The following is a 24,919-nucleotide window of genomic DNA, read 5'->3' as shown; positions in this document are numbered from 1 at the left end:
CTTAGGTTTAAAATGCCTATACTTAAATGAGTTCAAAGTCAGTTTCTGTAAGTGGAGTATTGGGCTATTGACTAACTTTTTTATTTGATTAGTAATTCATTCTTTTGACAACCAATTCTAAACAAAAAAAAAATGCTTTTTCTGAACAAAATAAGTATGCTTTTAATAGTTCCCCCCACCCGTGCATGTTATAGATGAGTTGAAGATCTACATAAGTAAGGAATCCCAGAGAGAAAATATTTTGCCAGTCAATGCTTTTCTTGTACACAGTTTATATATCTTGAAAATAAACTGGTATGCCTTTTTTTTTTTGGCAAGGCAGTTGGGGTTAAGTGACTTGCCCAGGGTCAAGTGTCTGATCTGAGACCAGATTTGAACTCAGTTCCTTCTGACACCAGGGCCGGTGCTGTATCCACTGTGCCACCTACCTACCTCATGCAGTTATTTTATAAAGCAGAATGGTGAACATTTTAAAATTTCATTTATTCTGGTGTTTATTGGAAAAAAGGCAATACAGTTGATATTACTCCATAAACCTTACTTTTAGCCTTATATGTCTATATAACAATGTCAACAAAATGTCAAAATAATTTTTGGGTTGAGAAGACACATTATTAAAAGCAGAATGCATTAACATTTTGGACTCTATGTAGCAAATTAATTTGTTGATTTTTCTCTTCAGAAAACTAATTAATTTGTTGATTTTTCTTTTCAGATAACTAATTTAAATAATTATATCACTTGTGCAAGTTTTTGATATTTAAAAAAATCCTCCCTCCACATGCCTATGGGTAAAATTGTCAGTGCTGGAACAAATCAGAACCAGAACAAGAAATTTAGGAGCCAACGAGGGTTTGTCGAGTTCTCTAGTGAGGGAGACCTCTCTGCACCAATGAGGGTGACTCCCCTAAGGAACAAAAGAACAAAGCTTGTATAGATTTTAATTAGTCTGGAGGTAAATTTGTTACTGGGCATCTCTGGATTTGACAGTGTTTTTTGATGGGGTCTTTCAGAGTAGGAATGGCAGGTACTATCCTTTGATTGGACGGGTCTGTTTTGGGGGCTAGTAACGGGAGATGCTCTTTTTCAGGTTAGCTGTCTCTTGTATCTCTGCCCTAATAAATAGGCCTGTCCTTGCTGTTTCAGCAGAAAGGAAGGTCCCAGATAGGGTGGCAGGGTCAGGGACAAGAAAGAAGACCTCTTAGTAATTGGGTAGTAGACAGTTGGTAGGATACATAGTAGAAAGAACCCTAGACTTGGAACCAGAAAACCTGGGTTTGAATCTGGACTCAGTTGAAAACTGGGCTAGGCCCTATAGTTTCCTCATCTGTAAAATGAATAAAGGAACACTTACGCTATACTTTTATACACACACACACACACACACACACACACACACACATATATGTATGTATGTGCTTGTGATGAACATGTTTTTCAAATGTCAGAGCCCTATAGATAGATGTCAGTTGTTTTTCCATTGTTTATATTTGCAAAAGATGCTGTGTATTTAAATCCATAGCTATAGACTAGAATTAAATTAAAACTTTTAAAATACGAGTGATATATTTATTAGAATTCAGTATCTTCATGACATAAATTCAGTGGTCTGCTGGAGCTGGCTCCTACCAGCTCAGCTGATTATTGAATTTTCAATGTGAAAATTTATACCCTGGGGGAAAAAATAAATGATATACATCAGGGCTTGATTTGTTATTTTGCTGATTGTCTCTAGACTAAAGAAAGTGATGAAGAAAATATTAATGCAAATTAAACCCAAAGGTTTTTTCCCTCCAGAGAGGTGATTGTTAAATATTTACTTTTATATGTAATATGAATTTGATTAATTTATATAAATTATGTACCATTTGACTTTTTCAGAAGTCTGATTATTTGTCTATAATATGAAGTGAAAACGTTATCCACAAACTATTATTTTTGTTATCTTGTAAAAAAATTCTCTAGGTACTGTATGACTTGTTTGAATTTCATGTTTGAATTTTTTTCCAAAATGAGTCTCCAAGTTTTGAATCTTTTAACACATTAATTACAAGGTTAAATCTTACTGTTATATTTCATATGATTCTGAAAGGAATTGTGCTATTCTTTTTCTTCTCTGGCATCTATTAATCAGGATTGTATGATCAAACCACATCAGAAATGAACTGGGCCAATAATGAACTTGTGACTTTCCTGGTTAACCACTCATCAAACAAAGCCTTAACCAATATTAATTTCCTTATTTGAATACAGGAGACTCCTTTTACTTATTTAGGGAGCTTATAAAATGTATTCGTCATATCAGACTGATTAGAATACAAAGACAATAGGATGAAATCAACAATCAATGTAAACTTACAGACCTATCATCATATTTCACCTGTTGAGAATTAAATAAGGCAGGCATGAAAGAAATCTATGTACTTACGAAAGTTTAGTTAAATTCTTCAGATAGAATAGAGTACGTTTCAGAGCTGAAGACTCTACACATGAATATCTCCTTTCCCCTTCCCCAGATATGTGGCTGCACTAAAATACCCACTAGGTTAATTCTACTTACTGGTGATTATTTTGACTTATTTGACTGCTTGCTTAAATATTGTATATAAGAGAGGCAGAGTAGTATAATGGATAGAGTATTGGCCATGGGACTAGGAAGATTAGGGTTCATATCCTGGCTTTCATATATATTGGCTGTGACCCTTAGCAAGGCCCTTATATTGTAAGAATTAGTATCCATTAGAAGTATTCATTAGATTGTAAATTCCTTGTCTTCTGCCTCTTTTTTGTGTCACTAGCGCGTATCATAGTGCCTGGCACATAGAATGCACTTAATAAATGTTTATTGATTGATTGACTTAACCTCTTCTTTAGACAATTTTGGAGATTTTACATTTCACAGGAGGGGCACATAAGCATTGGTAGATGGTTTCCTCATCTGGGACTTCTCAATATCATTGAAATCACAGATTTAGCCAGACTCTATTCCTGATCCTTAAATAATATATGGAAAGAGCCTTTGTATATTTTTTTGTAACTTTTTGCAGTTTACATCTATGATTTCAATGATAATTCCTGGTGAGGAAGTTTCTGATAATGATATAATGTTCTTCAATTTATAGTCTTATAGTTGTCTGGAGATGCTGAGAGTGATTTGAATCCAGGTCTTCCTAATTCTAATCCTATTCAGTATGGGACCCTGCCTCTCATACCACTTTTGTTATTTTATAATGTATTAAACAAAATATTTTAGCTTGGTATTTTAAAATTATATTAATATTCAGTTAAAGAAACAATGGGTGCAAATATCTTAAATTAAACTGAAGTTGTAATGTATACATTCCACATAATAGATGTGTTTCATGCCCATTTTGTATCTCCCTTGGTTGAACCCATAGTAAGTGCTCAATTAATATTTGTTGAATTGGATGGAACTCAAGTTGAGGTCAAGACACTGATATTTGCTTTAGATATGGTGTCCTCACTATTCTTGAGATAGTTATAATGAAGGATATTGCATGCTTAATTTTTTGCCTCTTTAATGACCAAACAATGGTCAATTAATGCTAAGCTAAATTATACAATTGGTCACTTGTGGAAAAGCCAAGAGAGAATCAGACTAATCAATTTTGCCAAAATGGTCAGTTTTGTAGATATAGCCCAATAGTAGGCTAGTGAGCACGTCAGCTAGTGATAACAAAAAAATTCTTTGAAGGAATCTCAAAGCAAAATCAGAGCCTTAATATGGATGAATACTCTATGAATACTGGAAATTGAAGTCCAAGGAAAAGTAGTGTAGAATGTAAAGGAGCTAATTTACTCTGGCCTCTTAAGGACAGTGAAACCAAGTAAAGCAAAATATGAAAGTATATTCCTGTAAGCTAAATTGCTTATTTTTAATGGGATGCAATGTTAATTTTTTAAAACTGTTTCGTAAGAGGTATAGTTGTTTCTACCTAAGAAACTTCAGGAAATTTAGTTTCAGTATTTGTTTATAGCCGTAAGGTAAGAATTCAATGTGAAACTTGTACATTTTGACAGTATAACACATTTACTATGCAATAAAAACTAAATGTGCTTTCAGAATATAGTGTTGAGTGCATCAAAAAGAGTTTTGAATGAATGTAATTTCCTAAAAGTACAAAAATTTTTCTTTTTACAAGTCCTCAGAAATTTGACAATCATCTTTTTGAGGCTAGAAATGATTCATTCTAATGCCACTAATGTGTCCAATGTGGTATTTCTTACATACAGAACTAAACATATATCCCTTTTCTTCATGATGTTTGTTTTGTGAAAAGATATATTTATTTTTAGCATAATCAGAATTCTCTCTTGTAGGTCAGTACAGAAATGACTGACAAAAATTTGCCCAGACATTAAATTTCATGGAATGTTCTGCAAATTCTGAACTTTTTGATTTGGAAATCTGCCATCTTGTCTACTGCCTTCATTTGACAGAGTAGGAAGCTGAGTACCAAAGAAATTGATACATTTCTTGAGGTCATAAAACTAGAGAGCAAAAGTGCCAGAATTAGAGTTCATGTGTTTCTGACCTTCAAGCAGTACTGTTTTACCTCTCAATAAAGTCCCTCAATTCAGGTTCTTCATTTATAAAATTGAATGGTAACTATCACTTTCTTAGCCTCTTGTGAAAATTGATCAAGTTTAAAAATAGCTTTGAAGAAGAAAAGATTTGGAGTATTGTTAGTCTAATTATCTATAACTGCAACTATGCTATTCTCAAGTAATCATTCAATCAACAAAACATATCAGGCATTCATTATGCTCAAGGCACTGTGCTAAGCCCTGAGGATTCAGAGAAAAAGCAAACACAGTTGCAGCCCTTAATGAACTTGCAGTAGTCACAGTACTGGAGACATGGTACTGGGTCAGCCAGTAGATGAGTGTGCGTGCGCGCACGAACACACGCACACACACACACACACACACACACACACATTTAAGTGTCTACTGTATGCCAGTCACTGGACTAAGTGCTCAAGATACAAAGAAAATTAAAAGAACCCCATTCAAAACCCCAATACAATCCCAGATGTCAAGATGTTTGAAATATAAAAGAAAAGCTTAGAAGGGAAGGAATTAGTTCCCTGAGGGACAGGTTGGAGGTAAGGAGAAAGAGCATTCTAGGCTTGGGGGCCACCAGTGGTTAAGGCACAGAGATGGGGAATGAAATATTGTGTATTTGGAACAGCAAATAGGCAAATGTAGCTGCATGTTAACTTTTTTTCTAAATCATTGAAAAGTGTTAGGTATAAATGAATGTGTTTGCTGCCAAGTTTTAATACACAGTTAAGTCACTATTTGGGGAGAAAAAAAGAACCAGAGTCTGTTTAAATTGATTGAATAATTGTATCATATTTTATCCAAGAAGATCTATTGACCAGAAATATTTTAAAAAGTATAATTAACTAAAATAAGGAAAAATAAATGAGAAATTTACCTGAATGTGAAACCCTTATCCACAAGGAGCTTCAGTGTCAAAGAATAAGCAGCATAGATTTTTAAGCCTTTGCAAATAGTAATATTAAAAACTACTGAGTTAAATGGGGACCCTGGAAGTCAAAAATGATACTTTGCCATATGACCCTAATCAGTAGCAAGAACAACATTGTCACTGGAGAAGCTTAATCTAAAACTACAGAACAAAGAACCTAGTGTTTATAGTTAATATGCTAGCGTTAAGTCCTCGTTTTATGCTTTGGTGCATCCCAGACTGTGCACATATTGTGTGTAAAAATTACCAAATGTTCCGGGGGTGGAAAGTCTATTGCCTCTCGTGGGCATGTATGAAGTTGTTAAAATAGATTTCTCTACACTCATAACAGTTTATTTTATTAAGATGTTTACTGGGTAAATATTTTTACTAAGTTTTCATCAACTTCAAAGAGGTATTATTTATTCCTTGGAAAGTATAAATAGATAGTATTCACAATCTGTATTTAGTTTTTCCTCACTTTTTCCCTATTGGATTTTTCTACGTCAGTTCAAATGGGTCTACTTTTAAAAATTATATCAATACATTTACATATAAAATTTGATCCCAAGCATATTTCTAAAAATTAAAATAAAAAAATTAAAATATAGTAACATTTTTTTCATGGAATTTATACATTTTATGTTGGGACCGATGACACAATAGGAAGCCCTGGGTTCTAGTTGAAAGCCTACTGATGTAGTTATCAAGAGACTGATTCTTAATTTTGTTTAATGTGACAGGAAAGAAATGCCTACTCCTGTCATATAAAGAGTCAAGAAAGCTGGCTAAGATAATATACACAAGGTGTTTTGATATCTACATTAGATGGATGGGTACAACTCAGGACTACGGTTTTATTTTGCATTACTTCTAGACTCTAACACTAGAGAGAGGATGCCTATTGATGAGATTATAGATTCATCAAAATATAGAAGAAGGACTTCCAAGTTACCCAGTGCTACTATTGGTGCTTCTAATGTGGTGTAAAGTTGTATAAAATTTGTTTAAGTCATCTGTGAAAGGTAGCATGGCATAATAGAGTCAGCCTCAAGGTGAGGAAGAACTGAGTTAAAGTCCTGCCTGTGACACATACTGACTATTTGACCTGGACAAGTCACTTAACCACTCAGGGTTCTAGGCAATTTCTCTAAGACATGGGCAGCTAGGTGGTGCAGTGGATACCACACCTAGGCTGGAGTCTGGAAGACATCTTCCTGAGTTGAAATCTGGCCTCAGACGCTTCAGAGTCAGAAGAGTCTGACTCTTTATGAAATGACTGAACAGCAACATACATTGCAGAGAAAGTGTGTACCTGCATTAGTAAGAGTGAATTTCCTTACCTGGGAGTTCCTTTTATGATGAAATGACAGGTCTAGGCTCTATTCCTATCCTTTTAGTTCTTTACATCTGTTGACTTAGAGAGGGGAATATAATAGAAAGGCTTATAAATGTGAAATTCTCCTAAGAAACATATGGTATTAGAGGTATTAAACATAATAATAATAATAATTAATAATAGTAATAATAATAGCTAGCACTTATATAGCACTTATGATGTGCCAGGTACTGTGCTAAAGTGCTTTACAACTATTATCTTATTTGACCCTCACAACAATCCTGAGGAGTGGGTGATATTATCCCCGTTTTTCAGTTGAAAAAACTGAGGCAGGCATATATGAAGTGACTTCCCCAGAGGCACACAGCTAGTAAGTGCTGAGGCTGGATTCATAGTCAGATCTTCCAGAGTTCAGACCCAGTGCTTAACATTGTAACACCTAGCTGCTTCATTGACACATGGAGGTAATGGTACTTGTGCTTATAAAGAGATGCCATTCTGTATCTATTTGGGGGTAGAAGGACATAAATATTGGTTTGTAAAGAATATTTCATATCCTACTACATCAGACCTATCTCCAGCAGTCCAAGAGAGGATTTATGGAAAAGATACTTACTTTCCGTGGTGTTTCTTGAAAAGTTTGTCTTCATCATCTTTCATCCCAATTACTAACTTATTATTGGGATGTCATCCATGAATTTATTTAAACTCATCCTTTATTTTCAAATCTGTAACACTGTGCTTATTATATACATTTTCTACAAAAAAGTTATACCTATAAATTGTTGTAAGTAATAAGTTCCATAAATGTGCTACTCATTGTGTGAAATAGTGATTCCTTTAAATCAGTCTCTAATTCCTTGGTGGGGGGGGGGAAGGTTTCAAGAAATATTCTTTCTTTAATTCTGCTGTTATGGTTAACTTTTATACTTATGATTTTGTAAACTTGTTATATTCCTCTCGACCTTCGTCTTTTCACATTACTCAACATTTTAATCTGTCTTAAAATGTAAGTTCCTCCTTGGCCTTTATAATTTAGATTGTAATAATCTGGGTTTTACCTGGCTTTATTATGTTTTTCTTGAGATGGAGTGATGTGAACTGCATGCCACATTATTGATCATTTTGTTTGCATGGGCCCCTTGGGCATACTAAGAAATGGTCACTGCTTGTTGACAGTGACAATAAGTAGGTATCAAACTAATTTATACATAAAAGATGTTGTTGCACTTGCAAACAGTGTCCTGTTTGATTGGTTTGAAATAGGAACAGCCCCCAGTGGACCTAGGTCAGTAAGGAAGGAAAAAAGGTACAAATAGGTGGTTTTTTAAAAGATCATTGCAATTACCAGCATGTAAGAGTATTAGATTCAAAGTCAGAGTACCTAGGTCCCAGATTTGCTACTTGGGTAAATGATTTCACCTCTGTGGGCCTCAGTTTCCTTGTTTAGAAAATGAGGGGGTTGGATCAAATGCTATATAAGGCAGTTTAGATCTAAATCCTACAATTCTCAACTTCAGTCTGGTGACTTCATTCCTAGATTTTTCCTTGGCTGGTTAACATATATAGTGGTAAAAGGTAGTTAGCTTCTTCATGAAGTTGTATTTCAAACTTTGTAGCTATTGGTCTCAAATAGTTGAAAGGTATATAGTAATATGTAGAATGTCTGATTTCCTCAATGTAGGGAATTCCTGGTGTGGGAACACCTTCTTCCAACTTATCTCAACTTACATTTGACTTTATTGGTAAGTCCTATGGAACTTCAGGAGATACCTCGAAGGTAAATAACTTCTCCAGGGTTGCCTAGCTACCTAGTAGTGGTATGATTTGCACCAAGGATTTCCTTACACTAAACCTAATTTTTTATCTGATGTGGCAGACTTCCTCAGGTGATAAGTTTATAAATGGGTGGAGGTGAAGGTCTTAGTAAATCTGCAAGTTGGTGGAAATTTACACAACCTATGTGATAGATGGACCTGTGACTTTTTTTAGCTGAAAAGACCCAAGTTCCATTTGTGATTGTTCCAATTAGCTCTGGCATCCATCGTGTGGTATGTTTATAATCACTACCCACAGAAATCCTATTCTCTGACCCTGGTTCCCTTCAGGCAAAAACTTGGAAGCCTGCCTCAAATGGTCATATTGCTCTGGATTTTCCCATAATACTCCCTTTTCCAGGTTTTATTTTCTTGCCCATTAAATCAAGCAAATTTCCTTTCCAACATTTGGCATTGTTCCTTTATTGGAAAGGAAACTTACCTAACATCTTAGGCCAAGAAAACTTTAAAAAGCAAAACACATAACAATATGTTTGCTCTCTAACCATCATTCCACCAGTCTGGGGCTGTTTACTGTCATGTACCATCTGTGCATTACATGTAAAGGTAATAATACACACTTGCCTATATTCCTGGGCCAGCTGCAGAGTAGTCAGTGACATTTTTTTACACACAGGATTCCCCCAGTGTAAAGAAATAAATCTGGTGTTTTATTTTATATCCAGGGCCAGTTTCCAGTAGTGGTGTCTGGCAGGGTCAATAAGCCACATTCCAGACTGTGAAGATGGTTTTATTTTGTGTGTGTCTCTTTCAATGCTATTGTGTAAGTCAAGCCCTAACCTCATATGACCTTTTGATTTTCCCTCCTACTGCTTAGCATATATTGGTAAAAGTTAGCTGAATGATTGGCTCTTCCTAATGACGAGTGGAAACAGCAAGATGAAAATGTGATGTTGTATAATAAATTTATTTATTTTTCCTCTTGCTACCACTTTTCTCTATACTAATTCAGCACACATAACAATCAGTTTTTAAATGGATGTGGTAACAGTGGTTTCAATATATCATGGACTATTATTTAACTGCCAATGTGGGTTTTGAGCTACACTAACCATATAGTTCTTCTCTCTTCCTGCTATGACTTTTTCCATCCTCAGTTCTCCCTTTTCTCTTTTTGTGGGGAGCTAGATAAATCAGAAGAAAAACATCTGATAATTGGCTCTGAATTGGAAAGGAGAACATTGATTTCCATGTTGGAAGTTTTGATTAAACTGGACATGTGTATTTTGACTTGTATTCCATATAGATAAACCCTTTGTCTTTTTGACGCTAACAGTAGATTTTTACCCCATACTGTTGCTAATGATCAGAATTTTCTCCAGGCCCAATCTGTAACTTTACTATTTTAGAATCATATAGGGGGCAATAGTCTACTTTCTTATTGCTGTAACTATTTAGACCTGGATTGGAATTAGACCCAGATGCAGGTTTATCTAGGGAACATCACACAGTTATTTAACGTTTAGGAACTATTCTGGGTGCCTTGAAACGAGACATCCAAACAACTACAAGGGAAAGTAGAATGTGTTTTGTTGGCTTCTTCTTTGAGTGCATTGCATTTTCAGTTTTGCATAGCAATTCCATAACTTATCTGGTTTTTATCATTTTGGAAAATTTTGTTATTATTCCTTAATCTACAGTTGTTATCCCTAATGCACCATTATGAAATCAAAACTATGAGAACTTAAAATGATTTTCTAGATTCTAAATTCAGGAACCTATCAGTGACAAAATTAGGTCTCTAACCATGTATTCAATTCACTAACCATTTTTACTGAGTTTGGCTGTCAGCAGTCTCTATTTATACTTGCATGATAAGTGCGTTCTTACTTGAAGTTTGCCATGTAAATTTAAACTACTGTTATGGCCATATACCATAATCAGTCATATTGAGTAGACAAGCAATATTAATCATTTACCTACAATTAATAATATAACATTTTTCTTCTGTTACCATTCTTCAGTCTTCAAGTATCTTATTTCATTATTTCATAGTGCCTTCAGCAACAGAGGTCACACTATCCCTCAAAACCTTAGTAAATTGTATTCTTGAGTTACTTTGACCAAAAAGATACATCATGTGGTAACCAAACCTCTAAGGATGTTTCTCCAGATTTGGCTCAGATTGCTTCTTAGAAAAAAGACATATATAGCCAGTAAATATACCCTTTTTCATTATTATATCATTCTGCATATAAGCTATACTCCCCTACTGCCAAAGCTGACTTAAATAAAACCATTACCTGAGGTAAATGGTCTGTCTCATCTTTTACCATATGTCTTTCAGGAGCTAGAAATGTTTATAGAGCTAAGAGGGGAAGGCAGGTATAGGTGTTGTTGCCCCTTTCATGGGGAGATGATCTCCCTATGTCTTCCCCACACAGATGGATGCAAGAGAAGAATAAGTAATGGGAATTTTTCAAGGACCATTTAGGCCTCATAGGAATAGCCATAGAATTAGATATTTTGTGTGTGTGTGTGTGTGTGTGAGAGAGAGAGAGAGAGAAATAACATGTACATAGAGAACACGTATATGATACACATATATATATGTATGTGTTTTATATTTATACACATACACATATGCATAAATATAACACAATATGTATGTATACATATACATGCATACACAAACATATACACACACTCCACAGAAAGCCATTCGGCACTAAGGGTTCCCACATTCAACCCCACACTTAAATGCTTTAACTTTCACTGAACAGGTCTCATAGCTTCAGTAGCTGTAGCTGTTGATGACTGGTCTGGGTGTTAATGGAGCAGCATCATGGAGGAAGGGGAAGCAATTGCTATGGGATTGTGTATGTATGGCCTGGTAGGTGAAAATTAAAGGATGAAGTACAGTGTTGATTTTTTGGGAACCTTTAGTGCCACAGGCTTCTGGTAAAGGGCTTTCTTTATATGTGTGTAAGCGTAGGTACTGGAGCCTACTTACTACTGGCTCCCATGTGGTGTGGCACCAGTATGGCAGAAATGTCAAGTTCCCTTGATAGTGATCCTTGAAAATTATGATGATGTCACAGCTTTAGAACTGGAAAGGTTCTTAGAGGTCGTCATTTTAGAAATAAGGACACTGAGGCTATGAGAAGGGAAAGGATTAGAACACTGATATTTTGAGTTTCATTTGGTTTAGGAACTTTCCTCTTTGAGGTATTCAGAGAGTTAGAGTTGCCCTCCCCCCCACCCCAATGAGATGAAGAAAAGGTGGACATTGTTAGGCATTGCAGGATGAATTTTTTTTTTAAAATAAGATGAGTATTCTCTGGGGCTGAAAGTGGAGAACAGATCCAGGTATTGCCTCTTCTATTAAAGTTCTTCCCATCTCCTACTGTTGTGAGAGTTGGAGTGAGCAGTGATAATTTCCTGGAGGCTATTGGGAGTCATCCTGAAATCCTCAGAGCACTCCCTAGCTGATGTGGTTTTGAAGGGTTAGGGAGTGGTCTGGATGTTGGGAGAGTGGTAGCATGAAAGGAGAGTGGTTGTGGTGAAAGTATGTTGCAGGGTGGTGGCAGGAAAGGTAAAGTAGGCAAATGTCAAGACTGGGAGCTTTGGTGAGGAAGGATCCATTTCCCTTTATGGGCATCTTGGTGTGCATATGGTGGTAGGTAGGTCTTGTGGCCTAGTTGCAGCATACTGTGTGGTATATGAGTATGTAGTGGTGGAACACATGATTTTTTATCATTCTTATATATCTTATATGAATCAGATACCTCAAGCTTCCTATTTAAGAAGGAGACTGTATGGGGGAGAGGACGTAATTGTACTGCTATTTGGTTGTTTATTTTGCTTTCATTTTCACTCATTTTCAGAGCATGGCCTATATTTGGTAGCAGTCTGTATTTAAAACACTGTTGGATTTATTGAAAGTAGACTAAAGTCAATGGAAAGTCATTTTGATTTGACTTTGATCACAAAGTCCTGTCTCAGGAAAAATTCATGGCAAGAACCTTTATTTGTCTTAAAAATAAAAATTTCAGAGGAAACGGGCTTAGAGTGAGATGAGAACTCAAAGACTTTGTGAGTTTTACTACGGATTCACTTCATTATTTGAGATCTTAAAGAGGTTCTTAACAACTCTGTCACTATCTACATTTGTAAAAATAAAAATAATAAGTATTGTCATTTCTTTGATCTTCTGATTATTAATATGAAGTAAGCCATAAAACAAGAAGCCATCTGCTCACCGGAAGCATATACCATTGTCATGGAAGAGAAACAGTGGGTAGATAGGGAAGTGTGCCAGCCAGTCTTATTTGTAATGACAATGTTGCATAATTCCAAATTACTTTCAAGAATGTTTAGAGTCAGATCATTATACAGAATCACCAACAGTATATTAAATGTGCATGATCTTCCCATAAATCCTCCAACATTAACTGTTTTCATCTTTTGTCATCTTTGTAAAGACATCGTAATGATTGCATCAAGCCCCAGAACATTATGTAGTTTTGTAAATGGGATCTATAATCATTCAGATGAATTTGGCCTAACTAGTCACACAGGATAAAAAATGAGCCGATGAAGAATGCGCTTTGTCCAGATAATGATATGTCATTGGGAAAACTCATGGAGTTGTTTCATAGTCACATATAACTTGAACAAACATTGTGGATAGATGGAGAGTAGGAAGAGACCTGATCAGCCATGTAGTCTCACCTACATGTGAAAGGAATCCCCAGTAGCACTTATCTAACACATCCTGGGTCATCTAGCTATTTCTGAAAACCTTCAAGGAAAGGGAACCTACACCTTTTCAGGGCAGCCCATTCTAATTTTGAAGATAACTCTAGTTGTCAGGAAGTTCTTCCTGATATAAATTTGCTTCTCGGGAACTTCTACTTATTGTGCCTTGTTTGGCCCTATGGGATAGATGGAACAAGTTTAATCTCTCCTTGATATGACTGCCCATGAAGTAGTTGAATGTAGCTGTCATGTCCCTCTGAGACTTCTTTTTTTCCCAGGATAAACATGTGCCATTTTTTCAACTGATGCTCATATGTCATGGATTTTAAATCCTCTCTGGGTTTATTTCAAACCGCTCTAGGTTGCTCTCCTCTAGATGCTGTTCGTTTTATCAGTGTGTTTCATAAATGCACAGGAGGAAGCTCAGTGGTTTCGTGGATAGAGCACTGGGCTTGGAGTCAGGTAGACCCGAATTCAAATGTGACCTCAGTCACTCACTAGCTATGTAACCCTGGGCAAGTCACTTAATTTCTGTTTGCCTTAATCTTCTGGAAAAGGGAATAGCAAATAACTCTAGTATCTTTGTCAAGAAAACACCATATGGGGTCATGAAGAGTCAGATGTGACTATCACGTTCCTCTGAGACTTCCTTTTTTTGAGCATAAATTTGTGCCATTTCTTCAGTTGATCATCATGTGTCATGGATTGTAATCCCTTATCATCCTGGTCGCCCTCTTCTGGATGCTGTCCAGTTTATCAGTATGTTTCATAATTCATGAAGAGCTGAACACAATGTTTCCGATGAGATCTAGTGAAAGCAGAGCATAGTGAAACTGTGACCTCCCAATTCAGCTTAAGATCCCACTACCTTTCCTGACTGTCATATCACACTTCTGAAGCAGTTCACTAAACCCTCCATATCTTTTTCAAAACAATTGTTGTTTAACCATATCTCCCCTATCTCATACTTATGAAGTTTGTTTTTTTAAATACAAGTTCATGCAAACATTTACCCAATTTTTATCCAAAATGATGAGGGGGACCCAGGATTGAACAGGAGGAAAAGAGTGGGCTCAATTTTCTTTGGGAAATTTGTGTAGTTTCTTTTTTAATGACCATATTTCTCCTTAAACCAAAGACCCATCTTTAAAAAATCTAATTACATTGTGGAGACATTACATAATTACATAAGTTATGGAATGCTACAGGCTTGGAAGAATAAAAGTTGGTGGCCACTCACAAGGTAGTAGAGAGGTTCCTGTTGGGTGTGAGTAGCCTGTACCATATTAGCAATGAATATTTGCTTGGGAGAAGTAGCATAAACCGTGTTAGAGGTGTGACTGGAAAAGAAGGTGGGCTGGTAATGTGATAGAAGCAAAGGAAAAGCAGTGGGCAGTCCATGTGTTCCACTAGTATCCATGTTGTCAAAAAGATCTAGAGGAAGGATCTTAGCCAACTGGTAGGTTGTTGTGTTTGTCCTTCATCTCGAAGAGGACCATGACATCAGAGAGATGATGACATGACTTGCAATTGACTTTGTTTTGAGTGAGGGAGGGCTGTGCAAGGTCACCAGACTCATTTTCTCTTCCAGCCTCACTTTCTCCTCCAGAGCCATCTTGGTCCAGTGCCCAGATATTCATCAGGATAACTGGAGATAGTTCAGGATGCAGTGGGAGACCCTGGTCCTTTTAAGCTAAGGTCTTTTCAGGTTCTTACTTTGAGTGAGGAAACTCTCATTCAGAACCCACTGGTAGACCTCTAAATGAAGGAATTATAGGATGATGTGTACAAGAATTACTCAGGATGAGAAGATGTTGATGAGTTTCAATATGACTGTTGGAAAGAGTACTCTTGATGATGAAATCACAGGCCATCAAAGGAGTGATTATTATAAAATTACATAATTTACATCTATGAGAGGATAATAAAAATACTTTAAAATCTTATAAATGTAGAAATGCAAGTTGGTTGAGCCTTAATTTGTTTTTTCAGGTTTTACATGATCTATGATACCAAGATCATGTGAATTTATGTAATCAGAAGGAATGTTTCTTTTCTACAGGTATAAAAACAGTTCACTTCTTTTGCATTCTGCCATTAGATAATGTTCTTCCTTGCATTTTCAGGGAAAAGCACAGTTTTTACATGATGAGAAATCCTGACAACATTTTTTGAAAGGTATGTATATATGCCCTGTTTTCTGCACTAGCAGCTTTCATTTTCTATTTTATTATCATGAATAAAATTTAACACTATTTAATCCAACATGACTTTAATACTGGCAAAGCATGCTGTTAGTGTAGAAGTGAAGAGAATAAAAACATAGAATTCAACTGTCTAAATTCACTTTCCGTGTTTTGTCAGACTTTTTAAAAAGCATGACAATTTGGAAAGAATGTATAATGACAGCAACCAAGACACGGAGCAGGCAGCTAAGTAAATGACTACCTGGAGTTACATAGTTAACTTAACAATAGGATCGTTTTATTTGTTTCCTCATATGTCTATAATATCTTTCCAGTTAGAAAAAAAACAAACTTCATCTAGCAAAGATGATAATGTTTTGAGTAATTTTTTTTCCAAGGCAGTAGTGATTTAGTTGATCAGCTCTAATTCTTATGTTGATCTCTTTAGCTTTATAGAAAAGCCTTTTATATTCCTTTAATCATTCACTGAAGTTCATGAATTTTCTAAGTCAGTGATGCCCAAATTTTGTAGACTGACTATCTCTCTGTGGTTGTGTATGTGTGTGTTTTGTTTATTTTCCCCCACTGCCTCTCATATATGCAGCAAGTTGATATTCCCCAGCTGTGCTTTTTAAGGAAGATGTGGGGTTTCTTTCAAAGCATAGCTTAGGTGCCAACTCTTCTGATCCTTGAAGTAATTAGCACTTTCTTGATCTTGAAATTGTTTTGCAATGCTTTGTTTATGATTTGTATTTAGTTACGTACATGTTTCATCCTTCAATTATAAGGTCCTTGAGGACAGGGGTTGTTTAGGTTTGGGTTTTTTTGTTTGTTTGTTTTTGTATCACTTGCTCCAAGTATAGTTTTTGAACATTGTGGATACTTAATAAATTTTGTTGACTCGAAATCAATCAACTTGGGGCCCCGAAAATAATAATTTTAAGGAAACTAGCTATGAATACGAAAGACTCCTTTAGCGTCTGGAAGGGCTTATAAGAAAGCTACAGATAGTATAGATGTGGCAGGGTTTACAGAGGTGTTGACCCATCTTCTCTTTTACCTCACTAGGAAAATAGCATTCTTGAATATTTAAGGAGCAGGGTATTCATCCATGTGGCATTATTTTATGGAATGCCCTATTATTAGATGAACTGTTAAATGCTAAGTAATGCGAACTCATAGTGAGTAGGAACACACAAAAAAGTGCTTTTTCTCATTCTTACTCTATAATTTCCACCTTTCCTTGTCATGGTCTAGAATTTCCATTCTGACTCTCTGACTTATAGCCTGTATGTTGGCTTGTGCCTTTTTTGTTGACTATGACCTTCCTTCCTCATGTACTAACCTTGATTTTCATTCTTTATCTATTTCATTTCATAATTGTGAGTTGGGCTTTGGTCATATTTTGGGAGCTGAGTTGAGAAAAAAATGTTCATCTTGTTTTCAACTCATGAGTTTATTATACTAGTAGGTTCTTATTCCATTCCTCTGTCCATTCAGGTGATCTCTAATGGCCCTTCTAGCTTGAAGATTCTAGGTTTTTAAGTGACTGTTCACCTCATTGACAACTCTTCAACTCATGGACTCTGTCAGGCTAGGACTGGCTCAGACTGCTGGCGATCACAGCATTCAGAGTAATATTCATAGCTTGAAAACCATGACTCAGGAGCAGATGCTGTAAGTAAACTTTTAAAAAAGTGTGTTGGTGAAAGGACCCACATGTACAAAAATATTTGTAGCAGCTCTTTTTGTGGTGGCAAAGAATTGGAAATTGAGAGGATGCCCATCAATTGGGGAATGGCTGAACAAGTTGTGGCATATGAATGTAATGGAATACTATTGTGCTATGAGAAATGATGAACAGGCTGACTTCAGAAAAACCTGGGAAGACTTGTATGGTCTGATGCTGAGTGAAGTGAGCAGAACCAGGAGAACGTTGTACACAGTAACAGACTAGTATTGATAAACATAACCCTTCTCAGCAGTACAAGGATGTAAGACATCTCCAAAGGCCTCATGATGGAAAATACTATCCACATCCAAAGAAAGAACTATGGAGTTTGAATGAGGATCAAAGCACACTATTTGCTATTTTTTTTCTTCTGTTGTGTTTTATTTCCTCTTTCTGGTGGTTCCTCCTATTGGTTCTAATTCTTACTACAATATCACTAATGTGAAAATATGTTTAATAGGAATGTATGTGTGTAGCCTCTATTAGATGGCATGCTGTCTTGGGGAGGGTGGGGGAGAGGGAGAGGGAGAAAAATTTAAAACTCAAAAGCTTATGGAAGTGATTGTTGATAATTCAAAATAAATTAATTTAAAAATTTTCTAAAAGTGTGTTGGTGAAAATAGAGAAAGCAATTATACATCCTGATCTCTGAACTTTGAATGTTGTAGAGAAGGGTGAGATGAAATGGGTGCCCTATTTAAGTGTATTTGAAACTGAAACATAAGATTTAGACATAGAATAAAAGAGTATTGAGTAGAGTATTAAATAAGTTGGTATTTTTATTTTATAGTGGAATTTTTTTATTAATTAATTTATTATTTTTAGTTTTTAACATTCACTTCTACAAGATTGAGTTTCAAATTTTCTCTCCATCTCTCCCCTCCCCCCACCCCAATTCAGCATGCATTCTGCGTACTCATTCCCCCATTGCCCTCCCTTATCACCTCCTTCCTCTCTTATCCCCTCTTTCCTCTCTTATCCCCTTCCCCTTCTATTTTCCTGTAGGGCAGGATAGATTTCTATACACATTTGCCTGTGTATCTTATTTCCCAGTTCCACATAAAAACAATTTTTAACATTTGTTTTTAAAACTTTGAGTTCCAAATTCTCTCCCTTCCTTCCTCCCCACCCATCCTCAATGAGAAGGCAAGCAATTCGATACAGGTTATACGTGTGTAGTCATGCAAAACACTTCCATAATAGTTATATTGTGAAAGACTAACTGTATTTCCCTCCAGCCTATCCCACCCCCTTTTATTCTGTTCTTTTCCTGTCCCTTCTCAGAAGTGTTTGCTTCTGATTACCCTCTCCCCCAATTTGCCCTCCCTTCTATCATTCCCCCTCTCTTATCCCCTTTCCCCCTATTTTCCTGTAGAGTAAGATAGATTTCCATACCCAATTCTTAAGCCAAAATTGATGAAAGATTCACTCATTCCCTCTCACCTCCCCCCTCTTCCCCTCTACTGTAAAAGCTTTTTCTTGCCTCTTTTATGTGAGATAATTTACCCCGTTCTGCCTCTCCCTTTCTCCTCCTCCGAGACAATCCTCTGTCACCCCTTAATTTTTTTTTAAATATCATCCCTTCATATTCAACTCACCCTGTGCCCTCTGTCTATATATACACACATTCATATATATATACATATACATATACATATATATACACATATACATACATACACACATACACATATATACATATGTGTATGTGTATTATATATTATATATATACATATATAGATATATAGATAGATATATATATTTATATCTATCTATCTATCTATATATATATACTACCCTAATATTGAGTAAGGTCTCATGAGTTACAAATATCATCTTTCCATCTAGGAATATAAACAGTTCAACTTTAATAAGTCCCTTATGATTTCTCTTTCCTGTTTACCTTTTCATGCTTCTCTTGAGTCTTGTATTTGAAAGTGAAATTTTCTATTCAGTTCTGGTCTTTTCATTAAGAATGCTTGAAAGTCCTCTATTTCAATGAATGTCCCATTTTCCCCCCTGAAGGATTATACTCAGTTTTGCTGGGTGGGTGATTCTTGGTTTAATCCTACCTTTTTAAATATCATTCCAAGCCCTCTGATCCCTTAATGTAGAAGTTGCTAAATACTGCGTTATCCTGATTGGGTTTCTACCGTACTTGAATTGTTTCTTTCTGGCTGCTTGCAATATTTTCTCCTTGACCTGGGAACTCTGAAATTTGGCTATAGTATTCTTAGGAGTTTTCCTATTGGGATCTCTTTCAGGAGATGATTGGTAGATTCTTTCAATTTCTATTTTACCTTCTGGTTCTAGAATATCAGGGCAGTGTTCCTTGATAATTTCTTAAAAAATGATGTCTAAGTTCTTTTTTTGATCATGGTTTTTAGGTAGACCTATAATTTTTAAATTTTAAATTATCTCTCTGGGATCTATTTTCCAGTTCAGTTGCTTTTCCAATGAGATACATTGTCTTTTATTTTGTGATTCTTTTGATTTTGTTTTATAATTTCTTGATTTCTCATAGAGTCATTAGTTTCCATTTGCTCCATTCTAATTTTTAAGGAATTGTTTTCTTCAATGAGCTTTTAGACCTCCTTTTCCATCTGGCCAATTCTGCTTTTTAAGGCATTCTTCTCCTCATTGGCTTTTTGAACCTCTTTTGCCATTTGGGTTAGTCTGTTTTATAAGGTGTTGTTTTCGTCAGTATTTTTATTTTTTGAATCTCCTTTAGCATGCTGTTGGCTTGTTTTTCATGATTTCCTTGCATCAGTCTAATTTCTTTTTCCAGTTTTTCCTCTGCTTCTCTTACTTGATCTTCAAAATCCTTTTTGAGCTCTTCCATAGTCTGAGACCAATTCATATTTTTCTTAGAGGCTTTGGATATAGGAGCTTTGACTTTGTTATCCTCTGGTTGATTGGTTTGATTTCTTTGTAATCAAAGTAGGACTCCATAGTCTGAGTTTTTTTCTGCTGTTTGCTCATGTTCCCAGCCAATTACTTGACTTTTTAACTCTTTATTAAAGTAGGGCTTTGCTTCCGGTGTGGAAGGTGTACTAGCTTCAGGGTTTTTGTGCCGCTGTTTTCAGAGATACTTCTAGGGACTTGCAAATTTTCAGTTCTTCCAAGGTGGTATGATCAAAGGAGAGTTGTTTACTCCTTTCCTTGTCTGGGCCCTGGTCTATGAGTAACCACAAGCCTTCTTTTCTGCCTTGGAACTATGAGGAGGATTCCCTTTCCACCACACCATAAGCTCCACTTTACCTCGCCCCAGGACCACCACGCAGATCTGTGACCCAGATCCAAGCATGGGCAAAGCAATAGAATCCTGCCTCAGCACCAGCAAGGAGATCCGTGCAATCCCCCCTCTGATCAGCCGCGCAGTCCCCATACCATCAGTAGGCTGGGAGCTCAGGAAGCAGCCACCTCTGCTACCACCCTGGGGCTGTGTCAGCGCTGGGGCTGGACCGAGCTCCTCTCTCACCCAGGTCCAACAGACTTTTCCTACTGACCTTTTAAGTTGTCTTTGGTGTTTGTGGGGTGAAAAGTCTCTAAAATGCCACAGTTGCTTGTGATTCATTCTTCTGAGGCCTGTACTATCTTTCCCTACATGGCCCATGCTGAACTGTGCTCCTCTCCCAGCCCAGCGCAGTAGACCTTTCCTATCCCAGGTTGTCTTGGGCTGGAAATTTGTTTCACTCTGTCTTTTTGTGGGTTCTACTGCCCTAGAATTTGGGTAGAGCCATTTTTTACAAGTATTTGGAAGGGTTTGGGGGAGAGCTCAAGCAAGTTACTGCACCATCTTGGTATTAATATTCTTTAAGACTTATCTTCAAAGCATCTCTCCTATTCAAATTGCTCACAATAAAATCACTATAAAAATGAATAAGTAGAATGTTTGAGGCACCATCATGACTTTTTTGTTTTTTAGAGAACTAGCTCCTATAGATTTTGGCTTTGAAGAAGATTCAGAGGGACATGAGTTAATCATTAAAAATAAGAATATAATTTTTGATAGAATAAAGAATAATGAAGAAATTGGTAAAGAATGTAAATGATGAGCCTGATAAATGAATGTTTAGGGAACTTAAATGATTGAACTGCTGTCACCATGCTGTAAGAATGAGAGGAATTGGGCTTAAACTATAGCCTGAGGGATTTAAAATAAAAATATACTGTTGCCTATAAAAATCATATTGCTGACCCACAATCAGTAACCCACATTTTGAAAGTTTTGTTTTTCTAATAGTACTTTTATACTAATACGGCCACATTCAGCAACCTAGTCCCGTTTGTGAATAAGGGGTCTATGTAGAACAAATGAAAATTAACTCGCCCTTAGGAGAATTGAACCTTTGACCTTTGTTTCATTGTTTCCATGCAGTAACCAGCCACAAATTGTTAAGAATTTCATTAGTTATGGGAAAGATTTCTTAAGCATTTAGTCTATTGGATTTTGGAAAGGGATTACTGTGGGAGGTTAGGAAACTTTGTTTGGGAAGATTGGAGGGTAGTTTCTCAGATGTCTAGAGTATTTTACAGATATTCCTCATGCTTCAAAAAAGTAAGTGTCTGAAGACAGATTTGAACTCAGGAAAATGAGTCTTCCTGACTCCAGGCCCGGTACTCTATCCACTGCACCACCTAGCTGCTCCTATGCAAGAGTAATAGTACTTGTTAACTAATTAATAAGATTTATACTTGTTTATCTATAAAATATATTTTTAGTTCTGTGGAAGAAAAGTGATTAATAACAATTACAATGGATAATAATTTATTTTTCTGTCTTAGTATATGTTAACTTTTCCTAATGATATCATTTTGTTATTAATGATAAATTTTAGGAAAGATATTCTAGTATCAGTTCCATTATTGCCTACCATGTGATCCTAGGCATGTTACTTAATTTCTTTTTGCCTTGGTTTCTCTTCTTAGTAAAAGTACTATTAATACTTGTGAGTATTATGAGGAAGCTAATAAAATAATTCACATTTGTTTTATAAATGTAAATTGATGGCAGTAATAATAAATCTAAGTCATTCTTCTTATGTAAGTACTCATTCTTAGTGTGTTAAAGATTCCTTTCTTACATCCCACGCTGCTTGTATATTCCGTGTGACTAATAGTGCTTCTTAGTGATCTCATTCACATCTGTAACAGTAGACCACCAAAAGAAGCATTGACCTGATTCTGAAAATATCACTACATTTACCCCATTATGTCACTCACCCTCTACCGGAAAACTACTTACCATTTCCCAGTGATTTGATTTAAACAATTGGCTACAATCATAAACCTATGGCAAGAATCTATATAACCTATGAACCCTATATGTTCTCACTGATTTCCACTCACATAGGGATTAAGGATCTAATTGACAGCTCTTGCAGAGAAAGCATGGAAAGATTAAAATGATTGTTTCATTTTTTTTCCTAAATGGGAATGATAGCAGCAGGGGAGGGACAACCAGAGAGCAAAAGCAGCTGGATCAGCAGAGCAAATCCCATTTAGCTTGTGGCAATTGGGGCTATTAATTTTCAGAGAGTGGCAGGAGATGTTAGGTACAATGTGCTGCTCCAAACTCCCAGTAAATACGTATTGTTGCTTAATTGATTCTTGGGCAAAATATTTAAGGCAGATCTGCTTAATTCTTGTTTTGTTTCAGTTTTCTCTGCAAAAGGAAAATAACATTTATACAGAAAATAATGAAACAAAAATGACTAATAGGGAATTGATCCCCAAGGCAAATAAGGAGACAGTAAGAGAACCCCTAGATGCCTGTGATGAACTCAGATCCCCTTGGTCAAGAATACTTGGTCCTGAAAAGAACTGGCAAATGTAATTGCCAAGCGATTCTCTTTGATTTTTGAAGTATTATGGGATACTGGAGGAAAACCACAAGTTTAGAGAAGGGCAGATGCTACCCAGATTTTCCAAAAGTGGAAGAGGCAAACTGTAATGGTCAGTGACTTTGACTGGGAATTTCATCCACTGCACTGCTAGATACCTATTGTCTAGAACTAGAAGGTGATAATCTCACAGTACTCTTCCCTGATCAGACTATATCTTATATATTATGTTAAATTCTAGGCACAGCATTTTATGAAAACATACAGAAAAGGCAACCAGCATGGTGAAGAGCCTCAAGATCATATCACATAAAGATTGATTGAAGGAACTGGGGATGGTTAGTTTAGAATTCAGAAACAAGAGACTGTTAATGGAAAAGTTTTAAAAAGAACTTAGCCTAGGCCTCTATACCTCCTGTTGTAGTCTGGCTTATGGAAGACATTCTTAGCTATTTATTGTCTGAAAAGAGCTAAATAGGAAAACTGAAGAGGGGTTTATAACTGTTGTTTGAGGTTGACAAAGAATTGTAGCAAACTTCAGACCTATTGATTGAGAATGCTGATTGATTGAAGATAGCTGTAGTCTTTCCCTAGAAGAGAAATGCTTGCTAACCACAAAATAGATGTTTAAACATATAAATGCTGGTATTCAGCAATGTACATGGAGATGCACAGAGGATTCTTATTTAAAGTAATGCTTCCAATGGAACCAACCAGCTGCTGAGGACTCATGATGAAACATGCATTCCACCTCCATAGAGAGAGGTGATGAATCAGTGTAGATGTGTGTGCTTTCTCTCTGTCTCTGTCTCTCTCTTTGTGTCTCTGTCTCTATCCCTGTCTGTCTATCTGTCTGTCTCTCTGTGTCTGTCTCTCTCTCTGTCATTCTCTATTTCTGTCTCTATATCTATCTATATCTATATAACATGGCTAATGTAGAAACTTGTTTTTCTTGACTCTACATGTTTGTACTAGGTTTTATTTTTCTTGCTTTCTAAATGAATAAGGGAGAGGGAGAAGGGAGGGAGAGAATTCAGAACTGAAAATAACATAAAATTGATTTAAAAAATAATACATTGTTTCATGACAAGGATATTTATTGAGAATACTGCAAGATGCTATAGATACTTTGGGGAGAAGAGAAATACTCAGTGATATAAGGAGTTAGACTAAACACTGTCTGTTTTCTGTAAATTATCTGAATGATTAGACTACTTTAAATCCCTGGTGAGATGAAGTTTTTAAAGTGTACTTCAAAATTGATAACTAAGTCTACATCTGATGATGACATACTTAGCTTGAAGCCTTAATGAGCAAAGGAGTTTTGCTTGTGAATAGACTGAAACAAATGATTAATAAAAAAAATTATGCGTAGAAAAGTGTAATCTCCCATATAATAATGGACCTAGATTGGCTTCTCCACAGGAGTATCACTGTACAAAATAGAGAACCTTCTCAGGAAAGGAGCCATGTCATCCAGTTAAATCTTGGATTGTTTATGTAGCTGGAATACTATATCACTAGCAAGCAGCTAATGTAGGAAAAGAGGAGTAAGAGATACTGTAGTAAAAAAACAAACAAAAAATATTTTAATCTCTCACAACAGTCTCCCCATTCTTTAGAAATTGTTTTGGTGGCTGAATAATTGTGAAAAGCTGTTGATTTCTGTCCTGCTTTCCCTAGTAGCACATCGAGCCTGGTCTTTCTCTCTGACCTCTCTATAATGTGTGTGTATATGTGTGTGTGTGTGTGTGTGTGTGTGTGTGTGTGTGTGTGTGTG

The 24,919-nt window shown here is 36.1% G+C and overlaps 1 protein-coding gene across 6 annotated transcripts in view; it reads left to right on the top strand.

Annotated features, from left to right (window-relative positions):
- PLCB4 (phospholipase C beta 4) overlaps positions 1-24,919 on the top strand; it is a 473,095-nt gene that overhangs the window by 18,738 nt on the left and 429,438 nt on the right. For 5 of the 6 annotated variants that reach the window (XM_027840351.1, XM_027840358.1, XM_027840355.1 and 2 more), the window contains exon 2: positions 15,502-15,553. The exons of the other annotated variant lie outside the window; for it this stretch is intronic. The gene's annotated coding sequence lies outside the window, so the exon portion shown is untranslated. The remainder of the gene's footprint in view (positions 1-15,501; positions 15,554-24,919) is intronic. 6 annotated transcript variants of the gene reach the window in all.

Source organism: Vombatus ursinus, unplaced genomic scaffold, assembly GCF_900497805.2.
Source record: "Vombatus ursinus unplaced genomic scaffold, bare-nosed wombat genome assembly UNPS02014841.1, whole genome shotgun sequence".
Lineage (NCBI taxonomy): Eukaryota > Metazoa > Chordata > Mammalia > Diprotodontia > Vombatidae > Vombatus > Vombatus ursinus.
Note: the sequence above shows the minus strand (reverse complement) of the source record. Positions and strands in the feature narration are given on the sequence as shown.